Source organism: Agelaius phoeniceus, chromosome 15 (genome assembly GCF_051311805.1).
Source record: "Agelaius phoeniceus isolate bAgePho1 chromosome 15, bAgePho1.hap1, whole genome shotgun sequence".
NCBI lineage: Eukaryota > Metazoa > Chordata > Aves > Passeriformes > Icteridae > Agelaius > Agelaius phoeniceus.
Window position 1 is genome coordinate 19,668,443 of NC_135279.1, and position 19,023 is coordinate 19,687,465.

Here is a 19,023-nt window from a genome sequence, read left to right on the forward strand (position 1 = left end):
GATTATGCTGAGGGTGACTGGGGACAGCTGTGAACAACTGGGATCATGCCAGGAGCAACTGGGAGTGACTGGCTGCACGCTGGGGGTGACTGGAAACTGCTGGGCTTATACTGGGATGAACTGGGATCATGCTGGAGCTGACTGGGATCATTCTGGCAGTGAGTGCCACTACACTGAGGCTGACTGGGAGTGCTTGGGAGCAAATGGGATCATACTGGAAGGAACTGGAAAGATGCTGGAGGGAACTGGGCTACACTGGGGGATACTGGGGGTGACTGGAACAAAAGTGAGGGTGAAAGAGAGCAACTGGGACCATGTGGAGCACAACTGGTTCATACTGGCAGGGACTGGGAGCACACTGGGCTCATCTCTGGATCATACTGGGAGGGACTGGACTAATACTGGGAGGATCTGAGAGGGACTGGGAGCACACCCTGCACATCATCCCCCAGACTGGGCCTGACTGGGAGCAACTGGGAGCACGCTGGCAGCAAATGGCATCATACTGGGACTGACTGGGCTGATCTAGGGAGAAACTGGAACCACGCTGGAGGCAGCTGGGACCATACTGGGAGAGACTGGAAGCAACTGGGATTATACTGGGACCCCACTGTGAGGGCTGGCATGTGACTGGGATCAAACTGGAGCTTACTGGGATCATATTGGGGTTGAAAGGGAGCGACTGGGATCACACTTTGGGCTACTGGGAGCAGCTGAGGGAAACTGGGATGATGCTGCAAGCAAACTGGAGCAACTGGGAAGGACTGGATGCATGCTGGAGGCAACTGGGATCTACTGGGCATGACTGGGGGATCATACTGGGAGAACTGACACCTTACTGGGGCCACTGGCAGTGCCTGGAAATGACTGCAGACATGCTGGGGGCAACTGGGATATACTGGGAGTGTCTGGAACCATCCTGGGGGGACTGGAACCACACTGGGAACAACTGGGACCATGCTGGGGGCAACTGGGAGTGAGTGGGACCATGCTGGGAGGGACTGGGATCATCTGGGGAGGGACTGGGACTAGAGCAGGGGCAACTGGGTCCAACTGGGACCATCCTGGGAGTGTCTGTAACCATAGGGGAGTGATGGAAGCACACTGGGAACAGCTGGGCCCATGCTGGGAGCAACTGGGATCACACTGGGGGCACTGGCATCAGACTGGGAGTGACTGGGAGCAACTGGGATTAGACTGCAAGGGACTGGGATCATACTGGGAGTGGCTACACTCATACTGGGATTATACTGGGTGTGAATGGAACCTGACTGGGGCTTACTGGGAGCTACTGGGCCCATGTTGGGAGGAAAATGTGACCCACTGGGAGCAACTGGGATCGGCTGGAAGGTTCTGGAACCATGCTGAGAGGACTGAGACTACAACTGGGGCAACTGGGATCATCCTGGGAGCAACTGGGGCCACCCTTTGAGCAACAGATGGAAACTGGGATGATGCCAGAGGAAACTGGGAGGAACTGGGCAAGACTGGGATCATTCTGAGGTAACTGAAACATACTGGGAGTGTCTCTAACCATCCTGTGGGCACTGGAACCACACTGGGAACAGCTGGGATCATGCTGGGAGCAACTGGGACGATGCTGGGGGAAACTGAATCTACCCTGGAGGCAACTGGGCACGACTGGGACCCTGCTGGGAGGGACTGGGACTATTCTTGGGGCAACTGGGATCATCATGGGAGGAACTGGGAACAGCTGGAATTATGCTGGGAGCAACTGGGATCACACTGGGATCCCAGTGAGAGCAGCTGAGTCCACACTGGGTTACACTGGGATCTCATTGAGAGCAACTGGAACCATACTGGGATTGACTGGGAGTGGCTGGTTTTGTGGATTTTGGGGGGTTTGGATTTTGGGGGATTTTCTTGGCATTTTGAGGGGGAGTTTTCTGGGGGTGGTTGGGGGTTTATTGAAATTGCTTGTGGCTCTTTTTGAATTTTGGGGGTTTTACTGGGATTTTGTTGGGATTTTTTGGGATTCTCAGAAATTCCTGGGGTTTTATTGGGATTATTAGGAGATTTTGGGGCATTTTATTGGAATTGTGGTGGCATTCAGAGGGATTAATTGGGGATTTGGGATTTTTGGTGGGATTTGGGGGGGTTTGGGTGTTGCCAGGATTTCTTTGGGTCTTGGGGGATATTTTGTGGGACTTTTGATGGTTTTGGGGAGATCTTTGGAGGATTTGCAGACTTTAATCAGGATTTTTGGGGTTATTGGGATTTCAAAGGATTTTGTGGGCTTTTATTGGGATTCTAGGGTGTTCTAATGGGATTTTGAGAGATTTCAAAGGATTTTGTGGGTTTTATTGGGACTTTTGGGGCTTTTAAGGAGATTTTGGTGCCTCTCAGCCCTTCCCCACACCCAGGGAATGCCCCAAAGCCCCCCTAAAATTCCACTAAAACCCTACAAAATCTCCAAAAATTGCAAGGAAACCCTAAAAAACCCCAGAGAATTTCCAAAAATCCCAGTGGAACTCTCCAAAATTTAAAAAATTTTCAATAAATTCCCCCCAAAAAACCCCACCACCCCAAAAAAACCCCAAAAATCCAAAACCTCCCCAAATCAACAAAACCCCCAAAATCACGTACCCATCTCAAAACCCAATAATTCTCCCCAAAAACCCCAATAATTCCCCCCAAACTCCCAACAAAATCCCCCAAATCCCCAAAAACCCTCTCAAAACCCCAAAATCCCCACAAACCCCCCCAGACTCAGTGGGGCCGTCCTGGATCAGGGGCCACCGGCCGGTGGAACAGGAGCCACTGCAGGGGGCCCTGGGAGCTTTTTGGGGAGGGGGCACCATGGGAGACCCCCCAAAAACCGGGGGAGGGAACCCCTGCAGTGCCCCCTCCCCCCGAAACCCCCAGACCCCGGTTCAGGGTTGGCCTGGGAGGCCCCAGGACCCCCAAATCTCCCCCAGGACCCCTCCAGGAACGCCAAAGCCCCCAGAGCCCTCCAAGCTTGGCCCAGGACCACTCTGAACGCCCAAACCCTCCCCAGGACCCCCGAAACCAACCCCAGGACTCCGCAAACGTCCCCAGGACCCTCAAACCCCCCCAGTTCTCCCCAAAATTCAACCCAGACCTACCTGAGACCCCCCCCAATCCATCAGACTGTCCCAAATCCCCCTCAGACCCCTCAATCCCCTCCCCCCAAAACCCTAAGAAATCCCCTCAGACTCTCCCAAGTTTCTCAAGAACCACCTCAAAACCCCCCAGATCCACTCACAATCCTCCAGTTCCTCTCAAAATCCCCAGACACTCTGAATTTCCCTCAGTTCCCCCTAAACCCACCTGAGAACGCTCCAGATCCTCTCAAGCTTCCCCCAAAGCTCCCTATAGGCCCCTCAGTCCCACCAAAGCCTCCTCAGACCCCCTCATTCCCCTCAAACCCACCGCACTCCCCCGTGTTTCCCGTCAATGCCCCCAAAAATCCCCAACTTCCCCTCAGACCCGCCCCAAACCCCCCCAGTTTCCCCCCGGCCCCACCTCAGTTACGCTCTCCCCTCACAATCTCCCGCCTCCGCTACAAGAGCTCCCAGCCAATAGCGACGCGCCCCGCTGTGAACCAACCAATCACGGGCTGCCCGTCCCCAAGCTGAGCAATAACGGTACGGCTCTTCTCAGCAACGCCCGCCTTCCCCGCACCTCCCCAGCCAATCAGAGGCGAGCCGGAAGCGGCGCCCCCTTCCCCGCCGCCGCCGGGACCCCCCGGGCTCGGGACAGGAGCGGGAGGGGCCTGAGAGGGGATCAGGGGCGGCGGGGGAGGGTCCGGGGGGGGTCAGGGGGGGCTTTGGGGAGGGGTCCGGGGGTTTGGGGGGGTCTGGGGAGGGGTCCTGGGGCACTGTGGGGGGACCTGGGGGGTGCGGATGGGTCCTAAGAGGGGTCTCGAGGAGGGGTCGCGAGACATGAGACACTCATGCCACAGTGTAAGCTGTAAGCTTCCTTAGCCAATCGTGTTATGACACACAAACCTCCAGCACTGCATCCTAAACTTCTTGTTTACCATTGGAACTACTTTGATTTTCTCTAGATCTTGAATTCTAAAACACTAAACTTTCCTCCACTTATACTTTCCTCCCCGCGTTTCTGCTATGAACTAGAAATCCGCATTCTCCCTTCTAGCACCTAAGTTTGGAAGCCCTTTCCAAGGTGTCCGATCAAATCCTGTGTTTAATTCTAAGCTTTGCTGACAAGACCAAAGGTCTGAGACTTCCCTGCATTTGGGTTTCCAACAACACTGATGCTGTTAGTTCCAGAGTGCCGAGGATCCGCCTGGCAAGTCAGCTCTGGCAGGAAGAAGGCGGCTGCCAGGGGGCTGCTTGTGGCCTCTGACAGCCCCATTGCTCAGGGCTTGCCAGCGCCCCAGCCCCTCAGGCCCTGCCCCAGCGCGGCCAAGCTGCCCGGCAGCAGCGCCGCAGCCCCACAGCAGCTCCAGAGCAGCCCCAGCCAGAGGCACCTGGGAGCCCTCAGCAAGGCAGCCAGCAGCAGACGGGCAGGAGGGCACGGATGACGCTTCCTGCCTGGCACAGGGCTTGTGGCCATCTCCAGGCAGCGCTCTGGCAGGGATCCCCGCAGCTCCGGCCCCTGCCCAGCCGCTCTGTGGGCAGCACAAAGGCTTCAGCAGAACCACCAAAGGCCAAGGGCCTTCTGGCCATTTCCCCTTGCCCGCTGCACGCCTGGGCAGCTGGCTGAGCACAAGCACCCTTCATCCCCTCTGCCCCTAGGTCCTGCGCACCCTGGGCAGCACAAGAAAGATCCTGGCAGTCTGTGTATTAGAACACAGTCTATATTTACATGGTAAAGGGAAAAAAAAAAAAAAAGAAAAGAACATTCTTGAAGTAAAAGAAAATTCCTCCTGACTCAGGTGGCCCCAGCAAAAAGAGCTTCTGGGATCAGCTCTCCACAGAGCTGCAGCAGGGCAGGCAGCCGAGCCATGAGAGACGAGGCTGTGTCTTCCATGCCCTGCGCAGGTGATTTCGGAGCCACTGGAAGCTGGAGATGGGAGCCCGCTCTCCTGACTTGAGGATGCAGAGCGTTTGAATTGCCAGGCTTCCGACGGCGAGGCTGATGTCATTTGTTTTGTCTTCAAGGGCTGCAAGAGAGAGCAACAGAGCCACGTCAGAGCCGGATGTGGGGGAAGCCGAGGAGAGCCCCCAGCAAGGGCCATGCCAGGCGGCTCTTGCCATGGCCAGGAGGGAGCAGGGAGCAAGGCGATCAGGCCGAAGCTGCGGGCCACCAATGGCCCCCGTGGCCCTGAAAGCTCCGTGTGCTCTGGCCATGGGAGCAGAGCCCTCCGCAGCCGGGGCAGGGCTTGCAGCTCCCCCCCGGCAGCCCCCGCTGCCAGCCCGCTGCCCTCACTCACCAGTGCAGATCAGCTGCAGCTCTCGCTGCTGCCCCCTCAGGCGCCGCCCGGCCATGCCTGTGAACACAGAGCCTGTCACGGCGGCAGCGGCACAGCTCCCTGCCAGCGGCGCTGCCGGCGCTGTGGCCACACGGGCTGCTGGCCCGGCAGGGCTCAGCCCGGCCCTTGGCGCACGCTGCCGCCCCAGGGCACGGCTGCCAGAGGGCGGCAGCAGCAATGCCCAGCCCAGGCGGGGCTCCACGGCGCCGGGCCCGGCTGGCGCTGCCGGGGCAGCAGGCGGGGCCGGGGCCGAGCTGCGGCGGGCCGGGCCGGGGAGGGGGCGCGGGCTCGTGGCTCACCCATGAAGCTGTTGGCCGCCTCTCGCAGGGGCTCCTGTGGGCTCTGCAGGTAGCGCAGGGCCCGGCGCAGGTGCTCGGCCGCTCGGCTCCTGTCCTCTGCCAGCTGCAGAGAGCGGCAGGAGGGAAGGCTTGGCGCGGGCTCAGCCCCTGGGCCGGGCGCTGCCTGCGCCCAGCCCCGGCCTCCCCTGCCCGCACAGCCCTGAGGCGCGGCCAGCAGCCGCCGGCCAAGGGCTCCCGAGGGGAGGGGGCAGCGGGCCGGCTGCGGCCTGGGGAGCCGCGGTGCCGCCCCGCAGCCCCGCCGGGCCGGGGCTCCACGGGCACCCGGCTCGGGCCCTCGGGAGCCTGGAGAGGAGCCCGTGCGGCCTCTGGCTGCCGCAGCGGGCAGGGGCACAGCTGCCCGGCCCGCACACTGAGCGCCGCCCTCAGGGGCCTTCTCCAGCCTGAGGCTGGGCCTTGCAGGCCCTCCTTACCAGGCACTCGCTGAACTTGCACAGTTTCTGCTCCTTCACCAGCTTCTTGAGATCCCTCCTCTTCATCAACTTGAGCGCACAAAGCAGCGCTTCCCGAGAAGCCTGGAGAGCAGCAGGGACGCGGAGATGGCCCCACAGCCCAGGCCACGGCACCCGCATCCCCGTGCCATGGCCTGCAGGAGGCTGCGATCCAGCAGGCACAGGGCAGGAGGCAGCCGAGCCCCCTGCCAGGGGGACAGCAGCAGCCCACGAGTCCTCACCTCTGCCACACGCTGATTCTCATCATGGCAGTGGAAGAAGAGTGCAAGCAAGCTCTGTTGCACAGGGCTTTCCAAAGGGTTTTCTCTCTCTTCCAAATACTCCATGTCTCGGAAGAGTTTGATGGAGAGCAGCTGGACCTGGCTATTATCCTGTAGGAAAAAAAAAGAAAAACTACCTCAGCATTGGCTCCTGCAGGACCCCCTGGGCACAGGGCTGGAAATGCTCAGGGCACACAGTTTCCAGGCAGCAGCCAGCGGCTGTGGCTGGGGGCACAGAGCCTTACGTGGTCAAAGAGTGGCAGGAGCGCCTCAGCCAGCTGCAGGGCAATGGGGGTTGACATCAGAATATGTGATTTGTGCAGGAATAGAATGCTGAGTGTGATGAGGGTCATGCCAGCTATCTCTGCATCATTGTCGCACAGTAGGTCCATGAGGCTTTGGGTCAGGCTCCACATTCTTTGGGCCTGTGCGGAACACAAGTCTGTGAAAGGCCATCCTGCTGCCGCAGGGCCCAGAGGCCAAAGGCCTGTCCCGAAGCACGCGGGCAGCTGAAGCGGGAGGCAGGAGAGCTGGGAGCAGCTGCCCCAGCGCCCCAAGCCCAGGCCAGGCCAAGTGACTGCGTTCCCAGCGCAGCTTCAGCCACCGCCCCCTTCTCACCATTGAGGGATCATCAATGAGCTCCAGCAGGGCCCTGAGCGCCAGGCGACGCCTCTCCCTGCACTCGCTCTGCAGGTACCTTGAAGAGACCTTCACAACACTGGCACCACATTCACTGGCATCCAGGCACTGGAGGAGCTGAAAGGCACAGGCCAGTGATGGGGGAGCCAGCCGGCAGGAGCCTGGAGCCACACAGGGCTGGGCCCAGGCAGCAGCAGCAGCAGCAGCAGCAGCAGCAGCAGCAGCAGCAGCACAGGGCGTGGGCACCGTCCCAGGCGGCTGCAGCTCCCAGAGGGCAGAGAGCTGGGAGGCAGCTCAGCCAGGCAGCGCTGCACACCCGGCTCACCTCCACAAGGAACGCCAGGGCGGGCAGATCCCAGTGTGGCTCCTGTGTGCTGAGCAGCCAGAGGAGGTGGAGTGCAATACTGGAACCCAACCCAAGACAAGCATGGCGCATCTCCCTAGGAGGGCAAAAAAGGGACCAGGAACCTGAGCAAATCTCTCCAAGGACAGGCTGGCAGAGCCTGCTGGTCTTTCACCACCGTCCTGCAAGGGGACCTGGGCCCTTTAGGAGGTGTCTCCTCCTGTGCTCTCTCCCCTCCCAGCCTTTTCCAGTCTGCTTGGCCATCCCTCGGTGACAAGGCCCTGTGTCCCAGGGCCACGGGGACTGTGTGGGACAGCCCGGGCACAGGGCACAAATGCTGGGAGCAATGGGGAGAAGGGGAGTCTCACCTGGCCAGCAGACCCACGGCATAGTGGCGGGTGTCAGCACAGAGCAGCGTGTCCCAGCCACACTTGCGTTCCACTGACACCACCACCTCCTTGTACTGCTTTCGGCAGAGCAGGGACTTCAGGCTCTGCACTGCAAACCTGTGTGCACAGCAAAGGCCAGGTCACCCTGGCAGCACTGGCTCCTTGGCAGGCCACGTGGCAGGGACAGGAGGACTGGCATGGAGCACCTGTTGGGGCTGGTGGCAAGGCCGTGCTCTTGCAGGCATTCCTTCCAGAAGGCATCGACCTCCTCTGGCATCTCTTCTGTGCTGAAGAACACTTGGAAGAGCAGATGCACAAATAGCTGGGGGAAATACGACGTCACTACACGTGGCACATGGGGCTCCTGGAGAATCTTCCACATCACCACGGTTGCCTGCAAGGGACAAAGGCCCCCCAAGACAGCGCTCAGTGCCCAGGTGTCCCTGGGGCAGGGCCCGAGCAGGGCAGGGAGAGGCCCGCAGAGACCTTGGCAGGGGGAGCACGGGGCCTGGTGGGCCTGAGGCTGCCCCTGGGCCAGGTTTCAGGCCAGCGCCTGAGGCAGGGAGATGCAGTGGGGGAAGGAGGATGGAGAGCTGCTGGAGAGGCGGCCTTGGGGCCAGCAAAGGCCACTTGCAGAAACTCACAGCCAGGCCAAAGACACCTGTTTTGTCCCCATCGGAGGTGCACGTGCTGCGCTCTGGCCAGCTGCCCAGCACATCCAGGAGGATCAGCAGCACTGGCTCCGCAGTCCTGGACGAGCACATGATGGTCTTCCACATGGAGATGGCAGCTCTGCGGGGTTAGAGCTCTGTCTCAGGGGGGTCTCAGACACAGCACCGTGGCCTGGGCATCCCTAGGGGCCCGGGCTGACCGCCGGCTCTTCCTCTGCCCACTGGGCCTGGCCAGCAGCAGCCAGGCAGCCCAGCCCTGTGGGGACAGGCCCCTGAGGGGCGGCAAGGGAGCATGGCAGCAGGCTCGGGGGCTGACGTGCCAGGGCTGGGAAAGGCAGCAGCCAGAGGGCCCTGGAACTCTCTGTTGCTCAGACACCTGGGCCAGGCGGTACAGGGTGATGGGCTGGGGAGGCCTGAGCCCTCTGGGCAGGTGGGCCCCATACCTGTCACAGGACGGGGCCACACGCAGGAGCGTCACCACTGCCTCACCCGGGTGTGCTCTGGTGAGATTCAGCAGGGCCTTGTCCAGCCTGTGCTGGGCAGAATCATTGGCCAGGAGGCATCGGTGAATGGACCTCACCATGGCGGGCACCTGGAGAAGGCACGGGGAGACTTGGAAAGCTGCCAGAGGGAGCCATGTCCCCAGGGTCCCCAGAGAAGTGCTTCCCTTGCCAGCACACTGCCATGGCCTCAAAGGCTCCCAGGGACCAGCAGGCGTGGCTGGGGAAGCCACGGGACTCATGGGGGAATTGAAGCCTGGCCCCAGGCTGCTCACTTGTTCTGGCCTGGCAACAGCCTTCTCCAGGAGCAAATCCAGCAGGGCGGCACTGGTCTCATGACTGAGGAGCTCTGAGTGAGCTCTGAGCCCAGTGCCCATGGTGCTGGTCTCTTCCTGCCCAAAGCTCCGCATAAAGTCGCAGACGAGCTGTAGGAGAAGGGCAAGAGGCTGGGGATGTTGCATGGAGTGCTGCACACACAGTGCTGGGCTGAGCAGGGACAGCAGGCCCAGCCCAGGTGGGGGTGGCTGCAGGTACCTGCGCTGTTCTGCGGAAGCGGCCACGGCTGGATCCCTGCTCTTGTGTGCGCTCCAGGGCTGCATCTGGCAAAGAGCGAGCGCAGCCAGAGCTGAGGGGCTGCGGGAGAGGCCGGAGAACAGAGCCCAGCCCTGCGCTGCCCAGGCAGGGAGAGCCCCGGGATGCCCCAGGGGATGGAGCACGGCCACTGCGGGGTGTCTGCCCGGCCCCTCTTCCTTCCTGTCCATGGGCATTTCCCCAGGGGATAGCATGGCATGGCATGGCATGGCATGGCATGGCATGGCATGGCATGGCATGGCGCCAATTTGCACAGGCTCCAGCCCTGCAGCCCAGCTCTGCCACTCACCCTCCTGCGCTGGATGGAACGGAACCACCTCTTCTGTCTCCTGTGCTGGGGCAGCTCCAGGGCCTTCTTCTTCCTCCTCCTCCTCCTCCTCCACCCAGGCCAGCTTGGGCACTCTCGGGGCTCTCTGCTCCATGGCTGTGCCCGGAGCTACTTGCAGGAGAGATGCCTTGGGAAAGCTCCGGGGCACCAAGGCCCACGCTCTGCCCTTGAGGGCAGCTGCAGAATAGAAGCCTCAGGAAGGCCACGGGTCAGCGAGTGCTGTGCTCTGGCCTCGAGCTCAGCTGCAGGAACAGCGCCGCGGAGAAGCTCCGGGTCAGACGGGAGCGAGTGCGCTGTGCGGGGGCTCCTCACGGCACCGCTCTGTCCCGTTGTGCCCCGTTGCGTGTTGCCAGCAGCCGGGCAAGCTTCTATTTCCCACGTGTCACAAAGGGGCCTTGGACACCGGCTTCCGTTCCATGGCACGGTGACCGTGCTGCAGCATGCCACCCAGGGCCCTTGCACACACTGCCTTCTGCCCCAGGGCCGCCCCCGGCCCAGCCAAAGTGGCCCAGCTTGGAAGGAATCCCTGGCCCCAGGTGTCTGAGACAGCCCGCACAGGATCTTTAGGAAGGGCTCAGAGCATCAGCAAACGCTGCCCGGCTCTGCGGGCTCAGTCCTATCCCCATATCTTTCCCCGAGAGCATTTGAATTTCTAAATGAGAATCATTTGAAGGGAGGGGATTGACATTTTCCATTTCAGAGAAGGCTTCTGCCTTCCTTAGCAGACACCTCTCTTTTCAAACCAAGACAATTGTTTATCATCTTGCAGATCCGCACTTGCTGTGCAGCCCCGTTTTACACCCAGCGCCTGGAGAACCATTCCCAGCAACTGGGAAAATCCTAGCTGCTCCATCCTCCCAGAGATGAGGTCTCCAAATTTGCCCCGAAAGTGGCTCCAGCTTTCAGAGGCCAAAAAGAGCAAGTCCCAGTGACTTGATGATAGTTTTAGCCCAGAAAGTCCTGCAGCTGATGACACACTTCACAATCAGCAGGGGACACAGCTAGGCCAAAGCCCAGAGCTCTGCTGGGAGCCTTTCTCCTCAAATACCCTTCAAACAAACCTCCATGCAAGTCAGTTGGGAAAGTTTCTTCAAATGATCCATTTCTGGCACCACAGAACTGCACAGGGTTCTGTGAAAGATTCTAAAGCAGCTGCTCTGGAGTCCAAGAGCCAGCACTAAGAGTCCTTGACACCTATTTGTAGCTAAATCGCACTTTGGGCGATTTGAAGGAGTTTGGAAGGAGCTAGAGAGCAGACCTCTGAGTTTTTCAGATGATGCCATTGCTTTTCTTCTCTTCTCCATAGACAGGAAGGGTGAGTTTGGCTCACATCTGCACCGCATGGCTCACAGGGCCACAAGACTTGTAGTTACAAGAGCTTTGAAGGATTTCTTGGTCAAGAAGACACAACCAACAAGGATATTTATGTTTTGGAGCCAATCCTTCAAGATTTCGTCTTACGGACTCATGCTCTCGGGGTCTCTAGCTGGTCAGAGTGAGCCCGAGATAAGTTCCAAAGTCTCTTTTCCCAGCCCGGCGCTCAAAGAAGGAGTCAGAGCTCTTCATTTCTGGCTCTCAAGGTTGTTTCTTGTATCTTATCTATAAAATTCTTTTTCCTGTCCTGCCAAGGTCCGCTCAGCAAGACAGTCTAAGGCACTCTGCCTGCCCCAGGGTGGTGTTACCTTTTTATCCTAAAAAGTACCTGTACGATATTTACAATTACTTTCCAATACCTATCACATATGTTAGACAGTGAGCTTCTACTCTAAACCAATCTAAAACTGCCACCATCACAGCAGAAGATGGAGGCCAAGAAGAAGGAGAAGGGCTGGGTACACCCAGATTCCTCCATCTTGCCCCCTGAACCCCCCATTCTAGAAACCCCAAAAATCTATTTTTCACTAAATTCACTGTCATTCTACTGAAACTGTCATGGCTTGCAATTCTTCATATAAGCTTGTTCTTTCCAAGGGCTAAATCAAAGGCACAGGGGTCTTGGGCTCTGTGCCAGGGTCTCTGAGCGCCCTGGGCAGGGGCTCGAGTCCTCCAGGGCAGCCAGAGGAATTTCCTGGGTTCTGACAAGTAGCCCTGTTGTAGTCCCTGCGTACAAGAGTTTCCTTGATCCCTTTGATGCCAGAGAGCACCAAGAACTTGAACCTTGCTGGAGTCCAGCCCTGCCTGCCTATCATGGAGAAGAGGGAAAAGATGAAGATCCTGGGCGGTGGTTGAGCCAAATTGACATTTTTCCATTTCTGAGTTCCTCCCAGCTTTTGCAGCAGGGCAACAACCCCATCACTGCAAAGCACTTCCTTTTGCAAGGCACACACTGACCTTGGTGGAAGCTCAGGGCTCTTGAAGGGGCTGCTGCAGTTGGCAACAGGAGCTGTTGTTGAATTTTTCACGTTGCTTAACCCCCCCTGCCAAATGCCATCAAGCGGTTGAGGACGGAGAAAAAAGATTACCCTGGAGGAAGGGAGGCCAAGAGCTTGAAAAAGGAGGAAAGAAACGCTCCGATGATGACAATGACCAAAAAAGCCAATTTATTTTTGACAGCAAATGAACACCGGCCGCCCTCCAGCCCTCCCAGCCTGGCAGGCCGAGCGGTGCCGTTCCCATGGCATGAGGTGCTGGCAGCCTGCGGAGAGAAACCAGAGAGCCATGGTCAGTGGCAGCAGGCTCCTGTCCCCCTGTCCCGCCATGGCCTGTGCCCGGGCCAGGCTGCTGGCTGTGCTCAGAGCCCAAACCTCCCGACCCATTCTCTGTTTTTAGAGAAGGGCAGCGGGGCAGGCCACGTTCCACCTCCTCTGCTTAATCCCGGCACAGCAACCTCCCCAGCAGCTGCAAGAGCGGGATGCCCGTGTGCCCGCTGCCGCCTGCCCGGAGCCCTTCTGCCAGACGAGCTGTGGAGCCGGGTGCCCACCTCTGGAGAGCTGCTGCCAGGAGAGGAGCCGATCCCAAACCAGGTCCTCGTCCTTCTGGAAGGGGCTGTCCCTGCAGACCGTGGCCCCTGGGGCAGCGCTGGCACTGGACGCGCTCCACGGACGCTGCAGGCGCTTCCCCGTCCGGTCCGGGCACCAGGTGTAATCCTCCTGGGAAAAACAAAGAACAATTGCACGAAAGTCAATTCAAAACAAGACCTGGAAACAAGAAAAAGCACAAAGCCTGTCACCGTTTCATGGGCCTGAGGAGGGTCTGACCACTCCATGTGAGAATTAAACCTGTCCACGGGTGGGAAAAATCCCCACCTCTCCCGCCCATAAACGCACCCCTTCCTCAAGGGCGTGCAGAGCAGACCAGCTGGGGCACGGCTTGGGAACCCGTCCCCCTCTGCCGCCCCCATCCACATGGATGGATGCTTTTGTCAGGCTGGCTGCCCCCGCCTCAGCCCGTGCCAGGCTGGCTGGCAGAAGCTGTCAGCAAGGCCAGGAGCCAGCTCCCCTTCCACAACATCCATCCCCTGTCCTGCCAAAAAGCAGCTCGGTGGCCGGAGGGAAAATTAATATTCCCCAGCGCCGCCAAGCGGGGAACCTCCGGCGCGTGGCCAGGCCGAGCCCTGCCGTGCCTGGGAGCACCAGCATCCCCCCGCCCCTGCGCCGGCTGGGGACTCATCTTGATTCCATCAGGGCGCAGAGCGTGTCCTCCAGGCAGGGGCCGCAGCCAAAGCCAATCGGCTCTGCCCCGCCAGTGGCCAGCTCCAGGATGGTGTTCCCAGCTCCACGTCATGCTCCAGAAGAACACGCCAGGTGTGCCTCGGCTTGCGGGGACATCACGATGCCATTGAGCTGCAGGGGGATGTTTCCCCTGTCCCAGTCCGTGGCACCTTCACCCCACTGCCACCACTTCTCCAATGGGACGGGCAGCACGGAGCCGCTCCCTCCACAGCTCGTGGGGACCAGCGGAAGCAGCATCTCCTCGGCTGCACTCTCTCCTCCGCGCCGCGGCCGCAGGGAAACGCTCCGGGGTTTTCTTCCAGCGCCACGAGACGCGTGCCGCTGCTGCTTGCTGGGCTCCTGGATCCTCCTGTGCACAGGGAGGCATCTCTGCTGTCTCCTGGGCCAGGCAGGGCTCCTGCAGCCAAGAATGCTCAAAAAGGTCCTCCAGTGCTGGCCTGTCTGTGGGCTCCATGCATAAACACCACCTGATGAGGGGCTGGCACTCTGCGGAGAGAAACCAGAAACCGCCACTCAGCGGGACAAGGCTCCTGTCCATGCTCTCCCACATTCCACAGCGCCCAGGCCACACCAGGAGTGCTCAGAGCTGCAGCCAAAAGCTTCCTATCGATCCTCTCTTGCAGAGGACACCAGCACAGAGGCACAGGTGCCACCTCCTCCAGCTAAGCCCAGGAGATGCACCTCCTCACCAGCTGCAAGAGCAGGATGCTTATGTGCCAGCCGCCCCTCCCAACCCCGTTCTTCCCCTCGTGCCTTGAAGGCTCATCCCCACCTTGAGACACCCGGGGTAGGAAGAAGAGCTGGCCCCAGACAATGTCCTCGTTGCTGTGGAAAGGAAGGTGCCCTCAGAGCAGCTCATAGAGCAGGATGCCCAGGGACCAGATGGTGGCTGGCTGGCCATGGTAGCAGCCAAAGAGGATCCACTCCGGTGGGCTGTACTCCAGCGTTCCTATGGGACACGGGCGCAGCTCATCAGGCCCATGCTGCTCCCTCCCTCCCAGCCAGCTCCCGTTCCACAACAGCCAGGCCCTGCCCTGCCAAAAAGCAACTTGGCTGCAGCTGGCTGAAGATGGATTCCCCCTCCTTCCTTCCCTCCTTCCTTCCCTCCCTCTTCCCCCTCTGCCAGCCAAGGCTGCCCAGCTGGGCCCCGGCTTTGGGCTCACCTGACATCCAGGTGTAGAACATGTCCTGGAGGATCGTGCCGCAGCCAAAGTCGATGAGCTTCACCTCGCCCGTGGCCAGGTTGACGAGGACGTTCTCGGCCTTGATGTGGGGGTGCAGGATGCCGCGGCTGCTGCAGTGCCCCATGGCCTCCAGCACCTGGCGGAACAGCCCCCGCGCCACAGGCTCCGTCAGGAACCGCCGCTCGTGCAGGAAGTACCAGAGGTGCTGACAGCGCTGCGGACGCTCCATGAGCAGCGCGAAGCCCTCGGGCACCTCGAACCAGTCCAGGAGCTGCACGACGCCGTGGAAGCCAGGCTGCGACACCATCCACAGCAGCGCCAGCTCCAGGGGCACAAGGGCGCCCTTGCGCTGCGGGGGGACCGCGATGCCGTCAGCGGAGCCGATGCTGTGCCGTGCCTTGGACAGCCCCTGCCCGGCCCCGCCACGGCTCGCCATGGCCCGGCCTGGGGCGCTGCGCGGCCCCCGCTCACTCCACGCTCGCTGCCCTCGCAGCGTTCCGGCTGCCGCCCTGCCGGGCCTCGCCTCAGCCCCGCCCGGCACGCCCCGCCGGCTCCTCCCGCTGGCCCCGCTCACTCCCCAGCCGCGCCCACTCCGAGATGCGCTCCCGGGACACTCGCTTGATGGCTGCCTGCGAGCCAAGGCCAGAAGCGGGCTGAGCTCGTCGCCCGCCGTCCGCCGCCACCCTCTGAGCCGGCCCCGTCTCTTCCCGGGGCGCCGTCGGTGAGGCGGGGACCGGAGTAAACGCTGCCGCAGCCGCCGCTGCCCAGCAGCGGGCCCTGCCGCTAGAGCTGCTCCAGGGGAGGCCTCTCCGCCCGTGCAGGCGGCACCGCGCTGCCGCTCTTCTGCCCGGGGCACCCGCCCGCCCGGCGCGCTGCTGCTTGCCGAGCCGCCCCGGGCTGCGGCAGCTCGGGGCCGGCGGCCGAGCTGGCGAGCGGCGGAGCTCGGAGCGGGGCAGCTGCCGGCCACGCTGTCGGCCACGGGGCGGGAGCCGGGCGGCAGCGGGGCGGCTGCGGGCGGAACCGCAGCAGGGGCTTCGTTCGGGGCCGGGGCCTCGGCCGGGTTGGGCCAGAGCCCGCGCCAGGCGCAGCCAAAAGCCCGCACTGCTCCGCCAGCACCAGAGCGAGCGGCTCTTCCAGCGGCGCCACAGCCAGGACGGAGAGAGCCCGGCCGAGGCGGAACCACGGCGGGCCGGGCAGGGGCGGGCACGGGGCGGCCCCGCCGAGGGGCGCCTTGAGGGACGTGGCATCAGCCGGGCTGGGAGAGGCGGAACACGGACGGCACGGGACAGAACGGGAGTAGCGTGAGTGTGAGAGGGAGAAGGGGATGTCGAGCGAGTGGGAAGTCGAGCAGAAAACCGATCGAGAGAAGCGCTGCTGCTGCTGCTGCTGCTGCGGAGCCGCCAGAGATCGCGGCCGTTCCTCCGTTGCCCCCATGAACCCAACGGAGGAGCCTCCACGCGCCCCAAGGAACGAAAGAGAGAAACAAACAAATCACACCCCAAAGTCATTCCTATTAGAGAAGTAACCAAAGAAAACAACGTAGCAATAACGAAGACTGTTGGCTTCTGGCTTCTTTCTTCTTTGCATGAGCCCAAGCATTTCATGGGGAACAATTGCCTCTTGTGACAATTTTGCCAGAGTGGACAGGAGCAGAGCATTTACTTTTCAAGTAGAAAAGGGAAATCGTGTCAGTAATGTCATCTCTTTTCATCCTCTGTTGACACAGTTGCAGGCTGCCAAAAGACATGGTCTGCAGGGTGGAACTTGGGGCCAAGTTTCTTTTTCTGCCAGAGGATGAGGAGGGGAAGTATCCCAGAATCATGGAGTCGTGGCATGGTTTGGCTTGGAAGGGATCTGGAAAATCCCATGGCTGCAACCCCCCTGCTGTGGCTGGGGACCCCTTGCACTGGACCGGCTTGTCTAGAGCTCCATGCAGCCTGGCCTTGAACACTGTCAGGGACGGGACATGCCCACCTTCTCTGGGCAACCTGTTCCAGGAGAGCCTTTTTTCTGAATCCCTTACCTAAACCTAATCTCTCTCCATTTGGATCCATGCTCCCTTGTCCTGTCCTTGCCTGCCCTCGTACAAAGTCCCTGTCCAGCTTTCTTGTGTGTTGCCCTCAGGTACTGGAAGGCCGCAGCTGGATCAAGGCTGGGTCTCTTTCCCAGGCTGAAGAAGCCGAGCTGTGTCAGCCTTTCCTTGCAGGAGAGGAGCTGCAGCCCTGGCACCATCTGGGTGTCCCTGCTGGGCCCCTGCTGCAGCGTGTCCACGTCCTTGCCGTCCATGCCGGGGAGCCCGGCAGAGGCGGAGGCAGCGCTGCAGGTGCAGGGTCAGCAGCGGGGAGGAGACCCGGCCCTGGCAGCGGCTCCGGGAGCAGCGATTGGCGCTGGGCCGCCCGCACTGCAGAGAGCCGGGGCCCTTGTGCCTGCCCTTGTGCCCAGGGCGCCTTTCCCCGCCGCCCGCCCGCCCGCCCGCTCGGGGGAAATGCCCCCTGTGCCGCCCCTCAGGGCCGCCCCTCGCCGCTGCCCCGGGCGCTCCCGGCGCCGCCTGGAGGGGCCCAGGCCTCGGCCTCACCCTGCTCAGCCCGAGGCCTGGAAAAGCAGATTCAAACACCCACCCAGAAAGTGCCCCAGGATGCCAAGGTCAATCTTTTGTCACCAGCACGGCTTTGCTATCAGAGTCTGGACGGCAGTAGAAAATCACCAGGGGAAAAGAGCATGAACAAGTTCTGCCTTGGCACTACCTCAAGCTGTGGGGTACCAGTTGTTGCTTTCACTGGCTCTGGATTGAAGGCACTTGAGACAGTAATTCATGTTCAGACTCAAGTGTTTATTATTTCTTATCGGTAAAACAGCCTCATTACTGGGAGTTCAGCAGCTTTTCATTAGAAGGCACAAAATGGCCCACAATCTCTTGTTCCAAGGTCTTTTAAGACTAAACTATCCAATTAGGAACTGACACCTAGATTATTTTCCCTTTTAAACTAATAACTGATCCCAAAGAGCCTGCAATGTGGAATTTCAGCCCAATTACAAAAAGCCACCCAAACTCATGAAGAAGAAGGAAGAAGCATGAAGAAGAAACCCAGGACAAAACACTGTGCCCTCCATTTTGCTTCCATCCACAACATACTAAAAATCCCACAACCTAAATTTCACAGAGTCAGAATGGACCAAAGCCCAAAAACTGGAGGTGATAAAAATGGACTAAAACCACAACCAAGGAATCTGCATCGCCCTGAAATACCTTTCCCCTTACATCAGCCTGGTGCATATTCATAGAGCCTCATGCATATCCATCAACTACTTTACATATTCCAGGAATGATTTTACATGGCCCCTTCCTGGGTCTGCCTTTTCAGAGCATGTGTGTTTCTTGGCTGTGGTTTTAGTCCATTCTCTTTATCACCTCCAGGTTTTGGGCCTTGGTGCACTCTGCCTTCAGACGGGGAGTGCTGATAGTTGGCAGATCTGTACAGGTGTCTTCATCCCGTGTGCATTGGATGTTATCCCATCCAAGCAGGCAGTTTAACACAAGCAGCCATTTCACTGAGCTTAATTAAAAACAGAAATAAAAACTTATAACAAAGTTACTTTCAGAAACAGTCCCAGCCCGTATTTGATCCCAGTCTGTGTGGTCCTGATCCATATGGTCCCAGTCCCTGGGATCCCAGTCCATACAGTCCCAGTCCATATTTGATCCCACTCCAGGCTATCCTGGTCTGGAGGGTTCTGATCCACAGGATCCCCATCCATGTGATCCCAGTCCATATTTGATCCCAGCCCATATTTGATCCCAGTCTGGGGGGTCCTGCACACACTCCCTGGGTCTGGAATTCCAGTTCCCAGCCAGGAAAAAATGTTCCTGCCCTTGAACTTCCTTCCTATCCCCTCAACAAATTGCAATAAAATTATAAACAAAGAAGTAATAATTGAAATTAAATAAATTATAATAAAAATAAAATATAAAAATCTCAACTCTTCTTTACAATACGCCAACAATGATTCAACTCAAACCAACAATAACTATTACTATAATATTACCAATGTATATAAATAAACAAATTATATATCAAGAAATACCTTTTGAAAATTTTAACTCTATGACTAATGTACTTTAGATAAAAAATATCTAAAGAAACTACCAAGCGATCTAACACACCTTAGTAAAACAATTCATATTACAAATATACTAAACACAAAACCAAACACCACTA

At 59.2% G+C, this 19,023-nt stretch overlaps 3 protein-coding genes and 2 pseudogenes across 3 annotated transcripts in view; 1 reads left to right on the plus strand and 4 right to left on the minus strand.

Moving 5' to 3' along the window:
* LOC129126570 (uncharacterized) overlaps nt 1–19,023 on the minus strand; it is a 246,689-nt gene that overhangs the window by 124,767 nt on the left and 102,899 nt on the right. The gene's annotated exons all lie outside the window — the stretch shown is intronic.
* Nucleotides 1–19,023, plus strand: part of LOC129126568 (uncharacterized) — a 250,177-nt gene that overhangs the window by 92,172 nt on the left and 138,982 nt on the right. The window lies entirely within an intron of this gene.
* The window catches only part of LOC143695314 (uncharacterized), a 193,055-nt gene that overhangs the window by 70,968 nt on the left and 103,064 nt on the right, over nt 1–19,023 (minus strand). The gene's annotated exons all lie outside the window — the stretch shown is intronic.
* Nucleotides 1–19,023, minus strand: part of LOC143695311 (uncharacterized) — a 33,463-nt pseudogene that overhangs the window by 12,427 nt on the left and 2,013 nt on the right.
* LOC143695312 (serine/threonine-protein kinase pim-1-like) lies at nt 251–16,240 on the minus strand (annotated as a pseudogene).